The 17,475-nt window shown below is 35.3% G+C and overlaps 1 protein-coding gene across 1 annotated transcript in view; it reads left to right on the forward strand.

Moving 5' to 3' along the window:
* The window catches only part of THSD7A (thrombospondin type 1 domain containing 7A), a 743,356-nt gene that overhangs the window by 420,008 nt on the left and 305,873 nt on the right, over positions 1-17,475 (forward strand). The window lies entirely within an intron of this gene.

The raw sequence follows: 17,475 nt of genomic DNA on the forward strand, positions 1-17,475 counted from the left end.
TTTAATTTTATTTTAAAGTATATTCATATACTTCATTTTCTCTTCTCTATGGCTAAAGGACATGATTTTTTTTAAAAAATGTGTTTTAAAGAGTGAGGCTGCATAAAGAAAGAATGAAATAATGCCATTTGCAGCAACATGGATGGACCTAGAGATTATCGTACTAAGTGAAGTAAGTCAGAGAAAGACAAATATCATACGATATCGCTTATATGTGTAATCTAAAAAAAAAAATGATACAAATGAACTTAATTACAAAACACAAACAGTCTCACAGACATAGAAAACAAACTTATAGTTACCAAAGGGGAAAGATGGGGGGAGGAATAAATTAGGAGTTTGGGATTAACATATATACACTACTATATGTAAAATAGATAGTCAACAAGGACCTACTCTATAGCACAGGGAACTCTGCTTAATATTCTGTAATAACCTATATGGGAAAAGAATCTGAAAAAGAATGGATATATGTATAACTGAATTACTTTGCTGTACACCTGAAACTAACACAACGTTGTAAATCAACTATACTCTAATGTAAAATAAAAATTAAATTTAAAAAGAAGAGTGAGGCTGCAGTGCTTAGCTAGAATGTGAAATTCCATGCCTCAAGGTCAGCCTCGAACTAACCTGAACACAGAAGTCACGCTATTTTATTAGTATGACAGAAGTTCATTTATTTTCTTGCTGCAAATTTGCTGTATTGGGCTTTTCTGGCTCTTAATTAGTTATCTGCCTCTTAGCAATGTTAAGGTATATTGACATTGTAAATGCAAAAGCAAAACAATCAGTAACATTTCAAGGCACCTACATACAGATATGCTTATTTTTTAAGTCACTTCATATAAAATAAGAAATAGACTTGAGCTACATAGCTGACTCAAAACCTGATCTGATTCTTCAATTTTAGGTACCTATTTAAAATGATTAGAACTGTTAGTTTCTATAATTAACGTTGCTCTCTCTTCACATTACCATTTCTGAAATCAGCAAATTCCGTAATCTTTGTACTTCCTTTCTGTGTTGGATGATTTCCAATTTGAAGTGTTGTTTTGAACCTAAATAGAATCAGCCCAGAACAGCTCTATGATACATTGAGAAATAAAGGTGTTTTTGGAGAGAGAACTTCAAGTGCAAATTAACTTGAAATAAGTTAACCTGAGTGTGGAATAATTTGCAGTCTTTCTTCTGTGCAGCTGTGGGAATTGCTTCTATAGGCCCGATTGGGGGAATTGCCTGGCTACTTCCAATTTTGTCACATCTGTCAGCTGTAGCTAAATGGAAAATATAGTAAGAGGTAACATTACATAGATTTGGGAAGTTCCCTAGGGGGTCTTGTCTCTTTGCAGCAGTGAATAAATTATATGAGAGCTGAAATGAAATACAGTATTGTTGATTTGCCAAAGCATGAAATTTGAAAGAAAAAAAAAGATCATTTCTTAGATTCACTATGTAAATCCTCTACAGCCAGAAGCTCCTATCTGTCACAACTTCTGTTCCCCAAATCAGCCCAGTGTTATCTAGGAAGGTTGTGTTTTTTTCTGGTTTGTAATTTTTATGAAAATATTTTACAGAGAAATAATCATTAAATCATATTTAGATACATATAGTCAACAAATTTCCATTTTTGGAAAAAAAAGTTATGTGGAATCAGACATGCCAGCAGACCTACAATATTAAGTGTCAGAATTCATCAAAGGTTAATTTAATATGATTATACAGTAAAAACAGTCAACAGCTTCCAAATCAAGTGGGGGCAGTTGTATAATATATATAGTTGAAACACCAGGTATCAGCAGTAGTTTACTAGAAGATGGCAATGTGTAGTGCTTATTAACATGCATTTAATTGGTGTTAATTTTAGTGGAGGAACTTTATGATTTTCAATTCCTAGGAAGGCTCCTAAGTGTAGAAACTAAGTGACCTTCAGTTTGGTCTTCTTACTGTACATGTTCCTGCATTTCTACACAGAGATCTTTAGGTAGCAGGTTAATAAAAATAGCTTTCTCTCTCATCTTTTTTATTTATTTATTTATTTATTTATGGCTGTGTTGGGTCTTCGTTTCTGTGCGAGGGCTTTCTCCAGTTGCGGCAAGTGGGGGCCACTCTTCATCGCGGTGCGCGGGCCGCCCACTATCACGGCCTCTCTTGTTGCGGAGCACAGGCTCCAGACGCGCAGGCTCAGTAATTGTGGCTCACGGGCCCAGTTGCTCCGCGGCATGTGGGATCCTCCCAGACCAGGGCTCGAACCCGTGTCCCCTGCATTGGCAGGCAGATTCCCAACCACTGCGCCACCAGGGAAGCCCTTTCTCTCTCATCTTGAAGAGTTCTTGTGAAGGTTAACAAGAAGACATTTGAAAGCAGTTTGTAAACTGTAAAGGATCAATAATGATTATTATTATCTCTTGGAGTTCAATAAGCAGCTGAAGAACAAGGATTGTGCATGCCTCTTGCTTGCGTATTCACATAAAATATTTATCTCATTGCATAATCTCAAGATTTACCTTGATGTTCATGCAAGAAATATTTCCTACACATTAAATTTATGCAGAATACCACATGAGCCATAAAATTGTCAGTCATAAGTATCCTGAAGGAGTTTGTTGTCCACAAATATGGTAGCATATAACAAACATGAAAAAAAACTGTTAGCTGAATTACGGAAAAATAAAATTCTGTTCTTCCGGAGGGAATCTGCGAGGACTTTTGGGCGTAAGTTGGCCTTAAAGAGTTAATAAGCAGTCAACAGTCTGAGTCAAGTGGGGGTGTTATTCTAAGTATAGGGAATGTAATACATTAAAGTTTTGGAAGATTCAAGGCAAAAGGTAGGTTGGCCAATGACAAATAATACAATTAGATGCAAATACAGGAAAACATTAAACTATTATATATTAAAACACTGGAAATTACAATATTTATTTGGAGAGCATAGGTTAAAAGAAACCATATATTTCACAGTGGGAAATGTCATCAAAGTCCATTGTTAATCCACAGAGATGGCAATAAATTTAGCCTCACCAAATTTAAAGATATTGAATTCATTGCAGGTATTTAAAAGCTTGATAATGAATTTGTATTTCCAATTTTCTTGAACTTCTGATTAAAACTGTAGTGGTGAGTCCATATTCTCTTATCAGCATAATCAGAACAGAATTCATGTTCTAGTATAGATTGGACATTCTCTCCATATTATATTACTGCTGATTCTTCAATTATTAATGCTTCTTACCTAGTGCCTGTAGGTATGTGAGTTTGCAAACCCTGATCTAGTAGATCAGGAACTCCCTGTTTGACATTCCTAACAGTTTATACTCCCCTCTCTTTGAACACTACCAAAACCTTTCCTTCTGAGGTAGCCCCATCATGATTCAGAACATGTTTTAGAAATTCTTCCTTATACTGAATTAAAATTTGCTTCCTAGTATCTTCCAGATATTTGTCTTAAATATGATTAATGGAGTCACATAAGAAGTCTAATCTTTTTTCCTATGGTAAACCTTTAAAATAATATATTATTTCTTGACAAGTTCATCCTTTTTTATGGATTTAGTTACCAACCATGTCGCCAACTCATTATTTTCCACTGCCTACCGAACACTTCTAGGTCTTTGTGTCACACAGAACTGTGAACACGACATGTGTGAATTGAGGCTAAACTCATCATCTTCCCCACCAAACCAGGTTCTACTTCTGTATTCCCTAGCTTAGTAACTGACCTCAGCATTCATCAAATGACTCAGTCTAGAAACCACAGTCTTCCTAAACTCCTTGTGTTACTTCACATCCATATCTATTCAGCACGTACCACATGTACTGAAATTTATTTCAGTCTTTCATCATTGCTGTGGACCTTGGCAATAGCCTCCTAGTCCCCTTGTCCTAAATTATGCTCACCTTCGGTGTAGTCTTTATACTGATGCCATAAAGTCTCTCTGAAATGTGGATTTTTGTGGCTATTCCCCTAATTTAAAAAAATGACATTGGAGTACCACCATATTCAAAATGAGGTTCAAACTATTAGCTTGCTTTTCAGAATTAGTTACTACTATGTTCTAATATACTGTCACACCAACATTTAGTTTTTCATATTATCTATCAACTAACTCCTCTCGCGATATCCTTTCTGTCTCATTTGACAGCCTGACTCTCTTGGGTCCTGTAATATGAGTTCAGTTAAAGCCTCCCTGGTCAGGCCATTCTGCTCTACCCCATTTGAGACAGATTAGGTACTCAGTTTTGTCTTTCCATAGTAACTTATGCATACAGCTAGCACTACATGGAAATCAGTATTTTCTTTTTTCTCTCTCTCTAATACTAAGTATGCTATTGAGGATACAGATATCTTGATAATTTCCTGGAACTCTAGCATCTAGCAAAGAGATTGGCTCACACTTGGCACTCATTAAACGTTAATTGGATAAATGAATCAGTGACTACTTATAGGTTAATAATCTTTAGGTTGTCATATTTTCTAAGACACTTCATTATCCTGACTGTTCTTGATATACTCTCTGTTTTGCCAATACTCTCCTTTAATTAAGGTATATTATGATCAGGAAGAGATGAGCAGGAAGACATAATTCTGTGATGAAAGATCTATGAACTTTAAAGTCAAATATACTTGGTTTAATATTTCATTCAGATGCTACCTGTGTGATTATGGGAAATTTATTCACCTCACTGGGTTTTGGTTTCCTCATCCATAAAATATGAATAATAGTATCTGATCACAGGGTTATTGCTGAGATTAAATGATACAGTCTAGGGAAGGATTCTGACATTCAGCAGGTTAATATAATCCCACTCGAATTGAATATTCCAGGGATGTAAGCCTGTTGCAACATTTACAAATCAGTCAGTGTCATGGGCCATATTAACAAAATGAAGGATAAAAATCATATGATCATCTCAATAGATGCAGAAAAAAACGTTTGACAAAATTTAACACCTATTTATCCTAAAAACTCTGAACAAAATGGGTACAGAGGGAACATACATCAACATTATAAAGGCCATATATGACAAGTCTGTGGTTAATGTCATACTCAGTGGTGAAAAGCTGAAAGTTTGTCCTCTAAGATCAGGAACACGACAAGGATGCTCACTCTCACCACTTTTATTCAGCATAGTATTGGAGGACTTCCCTGGTGACACAGTGGTTAAGAATCCGCCTGTCAGTGCAGGGGACACGGGTTTGATCCCTGGTCCGGGAAGATCCCACATGCTGCAGAGCACCTAAGCCCATGCGCCACAACTACTGAGCCCGTGCACCACAACTACTGAAGCCCACGTACCTAGAGCCTGTGCTCCTCAACAAGAGAAGCCACTGCAATGAGAAGCCCACACACTGCAACAAAGAGTAGTCCCCTTTCACCACAACTAGAGCGAGCCCGTGCACAGCAGTGGAGACCCAATGCAGCCAAAAATAAATAAACTTTAAAAATAAATAAATAAATAAATAAAAACATGCCCATAGTATTGGAAGTCCTAGCCAGAGCAGTTAGGCAAGAAAAAAAAAAGGGGGGGATCCAAATTGGAAAGGAAGAAGTAAAACTTTCACTATTTGCAGATGAAATGATATTATATATGGAAAACTGTAAAGACTACATCAAAAAACTGTTAGAACTAATATACTAATTGAGTAATGTTACAGGGTACAAAATCAGTACACAAAAATCTGTCACACTCCTATGTGCTAATAATGAACTATCAGAGAAATTAAGAAAACAGTCTCATTTGCTATTGAATCAAAAAGAATAAAATACCTAGGAATAAATTTGACAAGGTGAAAGGCCTGTATACTGAAAACTACAAGACATTAAGGAAAGAAATTGAAGAAGACATAAATGAAAGGTATTCCATGCTCATGGAATTGGAAGAATTAATATGTTAAATTGTCCATACTACCCAAAGCAATATACAGATTAATGCAATCCCTATCAAAATTCCAGTGGCATTTTTCACAGAAATAGAACAAACAATCCTAAAATTTGTATGGAATCACAAAAGACCCCGAATAACCAAAGCAATCTTGAGAAAGAAGAACAAAGTTGGAGGCATCACACTCCCTGATTTCAAACTGTATTACAAAGCTATAATAACCTAAACAGTATGGTATTGGCATGAAAACAAATGCATAGATCAATGGAACAGAGTACAGAGCCCAGAAATCAACTTACGAATATATGGTCAATTAATTTACCACAAAGGATTCAAGAATATAAAATGGGGAAAGGACTGTCTCTTCAATAAATAGTGTTGGGAACTTAGCAGCCACATGTGAAGTAATGAAACTGGACAACTATCTTCCACTGTACACAAAAGTTAGCTCAAAGTAGATTAAAGATATGAACATAAGGCCTGAAACCATAAAACTCCTAGAAGAAAATATAGGCAGTAAGCTCCTTGACAGGTCTTGGTGATGATTTTTAAAAATCTGACACCAAAAGTGAAAGCAACAAAAGCAAAAATAAACAAGCAGGACTGCATCAAACTAAAAAGCTTCTGTACAGCAATGGAAACCATCAACAAAATAAGACAACCTGCTGAAAATGGGAGAAAAATTTGCAAATCATATCTAATAAGGGGTTACTATCTAAAATATATAAAGAACTCAGACAATTCAATAGCAAAAAAACAGGCTAATTTAAAAATGAGCAGAAGATCTAAATAGACATTTTTATGTCTAAAAGACATAAAGATGGCCAACAGGTACATGAAAAGGTGCTAAACATCATGAATTGTCAGGGAAATGCAAGCCAAAGCCACAATGAGACATCACCTGTTAGAATGGCTATTATCAATAAAACAAAAGATCACAAGTGTTGGTGAGGATGTGGAGAAAAGGGAACCTTTGTGCACTGTTGGTGGGACTCTAAATTGGTGTAGCCACTGTGGAAAACAGTAAGGAAGCTCCTCAAAATTTAAAAATACAGCTACCATATGATCCAATAATCCCACTTCTGGGTATATAGCTAAAGGAAATGAAAACAAGATATTCAGGAGATATCCACACTCCCATATTCATTGCAGCATTATCCACAATAGCTAAGACATTGAAACAACCTAAGTCTCTACTGATGGATAATAGATACTGAAATTGTGGTGTGTGTATATACCCAATGGAATATTATTCAGCCATAAAAATGAATGAAATCTTGCCATTTGCAACAGCATTCATGGACCTCTAGGGCATTATACTTACTGCAATAAGGCAGACAGGGAAAGACAAATATCATATGATCTCTCTTACATGTGGATTCTTAAAAAAAAAGAAAGAAAGAAAGAAAGAAAAAAACCTTACAGATACAGAGAACAGATTGGTGGTTGCCAGAGGTAGGAGATGTGGGGGGTAGGAAAAAGGGGTGAAGGAAGTCAAAAGGTAGAAGCAAAATAGGCAATTCAGTGTTTTTAGTATCCTCACAGTTGTAAAACCATTGGCGAAATCTGTTTAAAAAATTTAGACTGAGTCTGGTGTGCTGTTTACAGCCAAAAGTATTAACTAAATGTAGTGTGAGCTCATTAATATTATATACTTGTTCCCGTGCAAGTAAATACATTTAAAAGATACACACCATTGTTAAGTGCGGTCATCTCTTAGAAAAAGTAGATGTTATTTTGTAAAAGAAAAAAAATTCATTTCTTTACATTAGGTTTATATTCTGGAACTCATCACATCACTGCAGTACATAATGCTTATGCTAAAATTTTTGTCAAATAGTCCTCCAGAATTAGACTTTGAACTCCCACTCTTTTGATAGATATATCAATGGATTTATATTTCTGAGAAATGGAATATAGCAGTTTAAAACATATAGGTTGAAAAATTGGAATAGGAAGCCTATTGCATACTTCAATTCAAATATTGTGCCTATGTTCAGAGTAACATTGCTCAAATAGAAACCCACTTGTCTCTTTTCTGGTTGCTGTGGACTGTATTTAACAAGCTTCGTGAGCAGTGTGATGAACAATCTCCGCACTTATGAAAGCTTTACCACCTCATATTCAATTGTTGGGATCATAGTCAGCTGCTCTCTCTACAAAGCAGCATCTGTCATTTCAGCCCTTTCATTGGTATTCTACCCTGTATCTGAATACTCTCAGTATTCAGCGTTACTGGAAAGCGCTATGATGGAGATAGAGTAGAGCTTGAATTTTAGTGGCTGGCTTGGAACAGACATACAAATGTAGTGTAGTGTATCCGAATCCTGTTCTTCACCAATGGATATTGGTCCAGCTGTAGTTTCTGGTGACCTGGGAAGAGCATAGAGTTGGTCTACTTTTTGCCCTTGCTTAAAATGTATGGAGGTAACAGCAATAACTGAAAATGACATATCTAGAGTGACACTGTAAAAAGTCCAAAATGGAGTCACTAATCATCTGGAGTCAGGCTTAGAAAGATAGCCAAGAGGTACAGCAAAATGAGAGCATGGGAATCAATGAGAGATGAAATAAGTACTTAAGAGTGGCAAAACTTAGCTACACTCACTTATACCTTTACATACCTGCATATTTAAAATCCCAACGCAAAACCTCTTTGAGTACCCTTATAAACCTAAGTACTGAGATGTTGAGAATAATACGTGAAATTATTTCTCTGAGTTTTATGAAATAAATTACTCCAAAAATATTTATTGAGCTTTCATGAGAGAAGTAAAATAGATGCCTTAATTAGTTATAAATCTTATATATTATAGAAAAATTTTCAAAAATATACATGCAATAAAAATAATGTTGTGAACCATATCAACAGCTACCGTTTATCGTGGTACATGAACCTGATACGTGGCAGGTTCTGTGCACATGTATTTTCTAATTTGCTCCAACTATTACCCTGGAAGTATTATTATCCTTGTCTTCAAGATAAGGGGAACAGAGAATAAAGCTAGTCAGTAGCAAAGGTACTACTATTTTATTACACCTAACCCATTAATCTTCTCTTATGGAAACGAAATAATATGGTGTCTAACTATGGTTAACCTTATCTTTAATATTCTGACTGGACAGCTCAGTGGTGCTAATCTTGAACTCCAGACTAAATGTTAGTCTCATGTTGATTGCTTTCTAGCTAACTTGGAGCAATCACTTTAAAGTTCCTGAGTTTACTTTAAAATTATAATATGTAGTGAGTTTTGTTATTACTAGCTTTACTAGGTTATGAGGCTCCATCTAGTTAGTACATAAATGGACTCTGTGAACTGTCAAATGGTGTACTTGTTTTTGATAGTGTTCTAGATCAATAAGTTTACTAGATTATAATATGCACGTATCTTCAAGATTTCACATTTCACAAGACTGTATATATCCTTTGTTAGAAATGTTTCTTATATTACGAATTTAAACGTATGTCTACATAATCTACGTACAATTCTGTTTTTCCTACTCTGAATTCTCTTTAAGATGTTTCGTACAAATTTTGACAAGTTTATAGTATCGAAAGTTCACTAGTTTAGGCTTAAGCATAGAAGCTAAGAATCATGAGGAGTACATTTAATATTTCAACAGCATATTCTCTTAGAAAAATTGTTGTAGCTTGAGATTCCCTGTAGTTGCAAGATACAAGTTAGTATCTGAGGAAGTGACTCAAACAAAGGCTTAAGGGCTGTCTGGGGAGCCATAGACATGATCATAGAATCTTTTCCTGAAGGATTTCAACTATTAGGCTTAAATTATATTATTTTTAGTAAGATGTTACACATCTCACAGGATTCTTTGTTTTCAGAGTTCAATATTTAGGTCTAGAAATTCATATTGAAAAGTTAATTCCAAGGTTCACATTTCACATGTTCCAAGATTCACCTCAAGAACATTCCCTAAAATGTTCTTGTTATTTTAAGGAAAGTTGTTTTCTTTAAATTGATTTAAAGCAGTCATATTTAAAGTGTTTTGTAAGAATACTTGAGGTACTTGGGTGGGATGGGAGGATGGAGGGGGGAGATGAGAGTGATGGAGCTAACTAAATAACAGCATCCTCTTCAAACCAGTCTAGCTTTATCCTTATTTGTTATTACACTGAGCATCTGCCTAATATTTTAGCCTTTTTAAAAAATATTCAGCTGCTAAAACTGAAGAGCAGAATTGTAAAACCAATGGCCTAAGGTAAAGCTGTCCTGTTTTCCCATGGGAGATAGAGAATTGCTCCTGAAATAATACACCCGTCATATAGCCATGCGGATTGATCACCTTGTCCATTTTATTTACATAAATTATTATCTTCTTATTTAAGTATATCAGAAGCACTGTTAGCACACGCTTCAGTAGGAACTACGTGAAGCCATTGCACAAGACCTATAATTACGCCCAATCCAAGTATGCGTTATTTCCAGATTTCGCATTTTGTAACCATCATTTCTACTCTTGACTTTCTTCCTCCCACAGATTTTGGTCGTCATTCCCGATCGCATCATCTTTTATTGAGCTAGAACCTTTGGATCCATTTTGCCCTACCCAAGCCTCTCATAGCTTTACATGTTACTCCATTCGACACAGGTGACTTAATCATCCACATGGGCTTTTTGTGATTGGGTTTTGTTAACGTAGAAATTTTTTTGGAGTTTCTCTGCCTTCTAATTGACAGAATATTTCTGTAATGCTATGTGTGATTTTTAAATATTCACTTATTTGTTAAATTATTATTTTATATCTGAATATTATATATATATATTTTTTGAGAATAGTATTTCCTGTTTCATGGTTACCTCTAGGCTTAGGAGAAATATGAATGTTTTCTCTTTTAATATCTTTTATATATTTGTGTAACATCCCACAAGAAGCTATATGTAGGGAATTATAACATTTATACATCACTCTTGCAAAAGGATCTGTAGAATATGAGCTTTGGAAGAGTTTCAAAGGCAGCTGTATCCTGATGGGAAGGTAGATCTCTTTCTGCCAAGTTATCCTCTCTTCAGCCTTTATGGCAGCTTACCCTCTCATTCCATTAGGAAGCCTCCACTGACCCCCTGGTCCAGGTTAAATACCTCTGTTGTACTCTCTTATTACCATGTACTTCTCTTTGGTAGTATTTATTACAATTGCAATTTTCCATGCGTTTTACTATGAGCATTTGATTAATGTCTGTCTCCCTGTTGGACTGTGAGTTCCTTGAGGGCCAAGAGAATCAATCTTCACGTTCATCATTGTATCTTCAGTGTTTACCCTACTGCTGGACCTACCAGGCTCAAAAAATAAGTGCTGAAGAAATTTGAATAAATACATGGATGTGAATTATTTCCTTCATTTGGAATTACGTTCACCCCAAACTTTAAAGGATATGAAAACCTAACACATCATGGACATTTTATTCATAGGTAAATAATTTCTTCCCCAAATATAAAAATGTCACCCTTCTGTTTTTAAAAAAAAAAGTGAGGACTTGCATAAATTTTATGATCATATGACTTCAGTGTTTCACTTACATTTATCACTGATACCTATCTACTTTAGGTAACATTTTGTTACTTAGAAAATACCACTAAGAATTTAAAGGGAAACTAAAGATTGGTAAAGGAAGTATCATCCAGGTATCCCACTACATGAACACTTGTGTTCAACTCAGCTAACATTTTAGAAGGGAATATTTCAGCTAAGGAGGGAGGTTAGGAGTATCAGCACAAAAAATGTGTATAGTTGTAATCTTTCTCTCTTTCTCTCCCCCTCCCCCCATATATATGTCTGTATATGTATGAATATACAGACATATGTACACACACACATATGTTAAAACGATTCTTGTAGGGAAATTGTTGCCTTGTTTTCCCCATGGAGAAGATTTGAGGAAAGCATGAGTTGTTTGGGGAGTGGCAAAAATTAGCCTTCAGGGTGCTAACATCTCCCAAAAGGACTCTCAGGGTGGATCAGTATATGTATCATAGAGCAAGAGTCCTCAGTAAATGAAACTTGGAAGTCTCAAACTTCCACCTTCTGAAATACTGGGGCAACTTCCTTAAATAACAGAGCTGAAGAGAAAGCACAGACCTCGGCCTCAGCACGTATTTCATGACAGGAAATTACTCTAAGAATTTCAGGAGACTATGAAATGCTGTTTTTTCCTTCACTCTAAGAAGAATACGTGGTAATGTTGACTATTTAGGTTCATATTTGGTATTTACTATGAATTCTTTATTTGCCAGAAGCTAAACAAGCCTCATAATATTCTTCTTGAAATAAAATGAAATTTATAATTTGGCAGCATTTTATTAACAGCCAAAGCTTTGAATTGAATGCAGGCAGATAACAAACCTCTGGAGCCCAGCTTGCCAGGAATGCTCAGTGGTCTTTGTCCAATGCTAACCTTTTTTCTTGATTCACTCCAACTGGGTGAGAGCTTTCTTAATTGGAGTAGGTTCCATACATAAAAAGCTATCTTCACTCCACTTACTATTGATTTCTAAAGGCTTGACCTCGTATTTTTCAAAATTGTGGGTTAACCTTCTTGCCTCAAGGAGAATGGCACCTGGGAATGACATTTCCATTTTCTAAAGTAATATGACCATAGGAGCAGGACTAAAATGACCCATGACATTAACCTATGGCTCTTAAGAGGATAACATCATTTACCTAATTTGGTAAAAGAAAAAAAGAAAACCATGATTTCATGTTCAATTGACCAAAAAAAAAAAAAAAAAAAGAGGAGCATGGATTCTGTTTTTCAGAAAGATCCTCAAAACCTTTTCTCAGTAGGATGTGACAAGGCCAAGGTCACAGAAGTCAAGTCTACTCTCTGCACTGTCAGTTATTCAGTCATAACCCTGTTCCAGTAAGAGTTACTTCTTTATTCCCATCAAATTAGGGAAAATGACAGCTAAGAGAAAAGCGTTTTATTGCACACCGTGATATCGAAAGCAGTCGTTGAACCAGCAAGTGCTTTGACCTGACATAATAGTTATCATTTTAGCAGCTTTAACCAGTTTGGTTATAATTCCTGGCCAACAGTTTGTCAAATAAAGAATTCCTCTGTTCAGACTCTGTAGCTTAATCCTTTATGACATAGCCCTATCATGGCTAGAGCTTACATTGTCATATCTTAAATGTTTTCTCTGTATTGTATAGAAATTAATTCTTATCCACATTTTAATCTTAAAAAGAAGGAAAGCCTACAAAAGCTTATTCCTACTTGAGAGAACAAATAGAGAAAGACAGAGACAGAGGGATACTACTCTTTTTAAAAAAATTACTTTCTATCTACATGAATTCCAGTGAAGTCTATCTTTATTATATTTTTCTTTGTAGCTGAACCATTACATTTCACTTACCACAGACATCAAAGGGTTGCTATGTGAATTAACTGCGGTAATGCAAGGCGAGTTCAGAGTAGTTGACTTGATGAGGGGTAGGCAACCAAAACTCTTATTTCTTGGTCAGTTTCCTTCTCCACCACCCCCATTTCATACCTACCTAACTTTCCCTCTTGTTACTCTCCCCTCACTGCTCTACAGTCCTACACACTCACTCCTTCTTTTCCTCTTCAGAACATTTGCTCACGTTTCTCTCTCTGCCTGAAATGTCCTATGCTTGCCCACTGTGTGGCTACTGCCTCATCATGCAGTCTGTGTTTAGGTTTTACCTCTCAGGAAAGTCTGTCTGTGCATCCTGTGAGGTGGTCCCTCTTCTTTACTAAAGCAGTATCCTTTGGTTCTCCCATGGCATCTTGTCATTTTGAATGTATGGGTGAGTGATTGTACGCAGTGCATGTGTTCTTGCCATTAGACTATATGCCAGTGAGTTTCCATCCAGGCTGCACTTTAAAATATCTGGGAAGCTTGGAAAACAGTACTGGTGCTTGGGCTCCATCTGTTAGAAATTTCCAGTAATTGGCCTTGGCTAAGGCCCAGGTATTAGTATTGTTTAGAAGTTCCCCAGATGATTCTAACTCACAGCACAGTTAAGGAGCTCTGCCCTAAGCTGCAGGAAAGCACCAGTCGGCTTCACTGACCACCAGCACAGGGCTTGCTAGGTATGAGACCTATTATGACCAACTATGGGATATGAATGTTTAAATTAATGTCTGGCTTATCACTGGCATTCTAGTTTTCTTTGTCAGAATATTCCTTGGAGATGATAAAAGTATTCTCAAGCAGCGATAGTCTAAAAGTTGAAATGAAAAAGATACTTGGAAGTGTAAGGAGCGCTTCTGAGCTTCAGAGTAAAAACTAATCCTGTTTTCCCCTTCCAGTGATGTAAGAAAATATTTTCCTTCAGTTTTTTTACTGAGAAGAACGTTTTAAGAATGTCTGCCACAAAATATGACCATGAGCTGTGTGTGTGTATATGTGTGTATGTATATTTCATTTTTCTTACTTTTGAGAATCTATCCATAAATCACTAAAGCCATAAACCAGTATCCTTACCATAGGACAGTCATTCCAACTTACTACAGTCAAAATAATTAAATTTTAAATATGTAAACTTGTTATTCGACTTACTGCTTATTAGCAAAATTCATTTTAGTTTTTAAATGTTATCTGTATTTTAGTGCATATTTTTTCACACCTGGTGATTTGGTTATATAATGAGAGCCAGAACTGGAGTGAGACAAGTGAGGTATTTTTCTCAGTGCAAACTTTAAGTGAGGGGGTTCCACTCAGTAATCAAATAGTAACATTTTAATGTAATATTTTTAGAAATGCGAATTAATGCAAAACATCCATCATGAAGAAAATATCACAATTGTAAATAAAGATTACTGCCATGCTGAACCATATCACAGTCTGAGGCAAAAGGAAAAATGTGCGCTTCTAGATACATGTTTTGATGTATTTTTTAATGGTTAATTTTTTCAGAACATTATAGTTGATGAAAAATGTTTAAATGATATTTATGCTAAATATTTGGCACAAAACTATTATAATTTTAATTCAGCTGAAGCTAAAATTATTTTAGGTTGTCTCTTGGTCAGGAGAAATTGTCAAACATGGCAATTTTCTCAATTCAAAGTGAGATAAGCAAAGAAGTAGATTTTGAAAAAAAAAAATTTGATGAATTTGCTTCCATTACAGCCAGAGTTCACAGATTTCCTTTCGCCTCCACCATGGCTCCTTCACACAGCATTGTGACACACATAATGACTTTTTATTTATAAGGTAATTTAACTGCCCACCAAAGGTAAATGTGTCACACTATTAAACCAAATTAAAATTGTTGGCAAAAGTTAAAAGTGAGACAAAGATGATCGTTCTGTATTGATAATGAAGGTTTAACATTTATGTTCTTTGAAATGTAACTGAAATGTAATATGGTACAAGCATAAATATGCAACATTTGTTCAAAATGGAAGGGTAATAGAATGATTCATAATTGTAGTATTAACACCTCAACTTAATCTAAGATAGTATCAATACGTAATCCAATGAGAAAATTTTAATAATAGAGTGGAAGGCGAGTTTACTGGCTAGATACCAGCTTGACCAAATATTTTTAAATGCAGTACATTTTAAATAGCAATTGCACTTGCTGTTCTCTGATGGCAAGCAATAAGAGCAGAAAAAGTATTTTAAGCAAAAATTAAAATCAGAAATTATAATCCTGGGTTTAAAAAAAATCTTTTTGAGGATTTTAATGTTTCCCCCATGGGAATACCTGAAAGAAAGAAGGAAGTGTAATGATTCTCTAATTAGAAATACTGACCGTCAGGAAATGAGCAGACCTTCAAAGTTATGATATCAAGTATGCCAGAAGTTCTGGAATATTTTATAAGCTCTAACAAGAATAATTTTATAAAAGTTAGGAATTGAAATTTCCCAAATTGGACTATATTCCATTCTTCATAATAATTGGCCTATTTTCTTTAAAAAAATGAGAGGAAAAAAATAATAAGCAAAGAGAGCAAAGAGAAAAAACAGTAAACATTATTTTCTTAATACCACTAATCATCAGAAGTTCAACATACTACTGATTATAAATTCTCCTACTCCCTTTAGGAATCTGTTAAGTAGACAACCACAGAATGAAAAAATTGAAATTGCTATGGAAAATTTTAATCACCCTTATTTGGATTACATGTATTACAGATGAAATGGGTACATTGTGTTTCATTGCCCTAGTAAGATTTCATGATAACCCAAAATATGTTCTTAATTGAACCTTGTTTATCTGTTTTGTAATACGTTATATGTATTGTATATTTCTAGTCATCTACCTATAAAACTAAGCATCGCAAATTAGAAAATTTAAAACAACAAAAAAAGATTTTATGTGATCGTCTTTTAAAAGGGTGTGTAAAACTGTAAATGGGTTTCACAGCTATTCAGCAAATTGGAAATTACGATGAATAATCAATGAACGAAAGGTCGGCTCTATGGGATATTTCTCAGCAAGAGGAATGTCTTCTAGACTTCAAAATACTCATGCCTATAAAATCATTTTACTGTTATTTCTACAATTTAAATAATGAGGTATTTGATTATTACCAATAAACAATTTATAGCTCTGAATTGCATCTGGAACAGAAAAGTAAACTGTTTTATCCTAGGAGTTTGTAATGTCTTATAAATAAAACCATTTAGTGCTAGGGGCACAACCAGAGACTGTCAGTGGAGCTGACCATTAGATTTCCCTCTCAATTTTGAAGATTGATTTCACTAGTGCTGGGAGCATCAGAAAAGCAACTAAAAGCATTTGCTACTTTCCTTTCCCACTGTTTACCATTGAAGGTCCATTAATGTTCCTTTGTAGCCTTCATATATTACATAGACAGGACAGGAGAGCTCTTCATTATCTGCTGTCAGCCTACAGAACTGCACACGTGAAAAACTTTCTATGAAATTTGACACATCTTATGAAACTTGTTAAATCTTATGAAAAATAGCATTATTTTACATAAGTCAGGGAGTCTCACCATCTAAGGCCAGTTGCTGTGCTAGCTGCTGGACTATTAAGAAAATGTGAGCATTTAACAAGAGGTATTAATTTAACATCATAGCAGTAAAGAGGTAGAAATATTGGGGAGCAGTTTGAGTACTGGGATCCAGTTTTCTTAGCTTAAGATACTCTGAAATCTTCAAAAAGATAGGATCGAATCTCTGTGAATAATAGATTTGTACAAAGGACTTTGAAATATATGTCTTGTGCTTTTGCTTAATAAGTTAATACTGTCTATAGTGCTTTGATATGAGGCCCCTCTGCCCCAGTGGATCACTTTATTAAACTATCAGAATCCCCGAAATGTGCAGCTTAGCCATGATGTCTTTGGTAAAAGTCAGTTTGTTTTCAGCAGAGCTATGTTAGATAGGTGTTCATACAGCATCAGAGTAAAAGATCAACTATTATCACCCATTAACATAGGGTTATATTTGTTTATCAGTTTATCTGGTTACCGAGGAGAACCCTAAGGCAAACTCTTGAATACAGATATTCTCCTTCATGTATATGAAAATTCAGAACTCAGGCCCCAACCTGGTTGTGCCCTGCTGAATGCCTGGAGCATCTGTTCCCCCTTCCATTTTACAGCCACAGACCCTTAAATTGTAGCCTCTG

This window comes from Eubalaena glacialis, chromosome 8 (genome assembly GCF_028564815.1).
Source record: "Eubalaena glacialis isolate mEubGla1 chromosome 8, mEubGla1.1.hap2.+ XY, whole genome shotgun sequence".
Lineage (NCBI taxonomy): Eukaryota > Metazoa > Chordata > Mammalia > Artiodactyla > Balaenidae > Eubalaena > Eubalaena glacialis.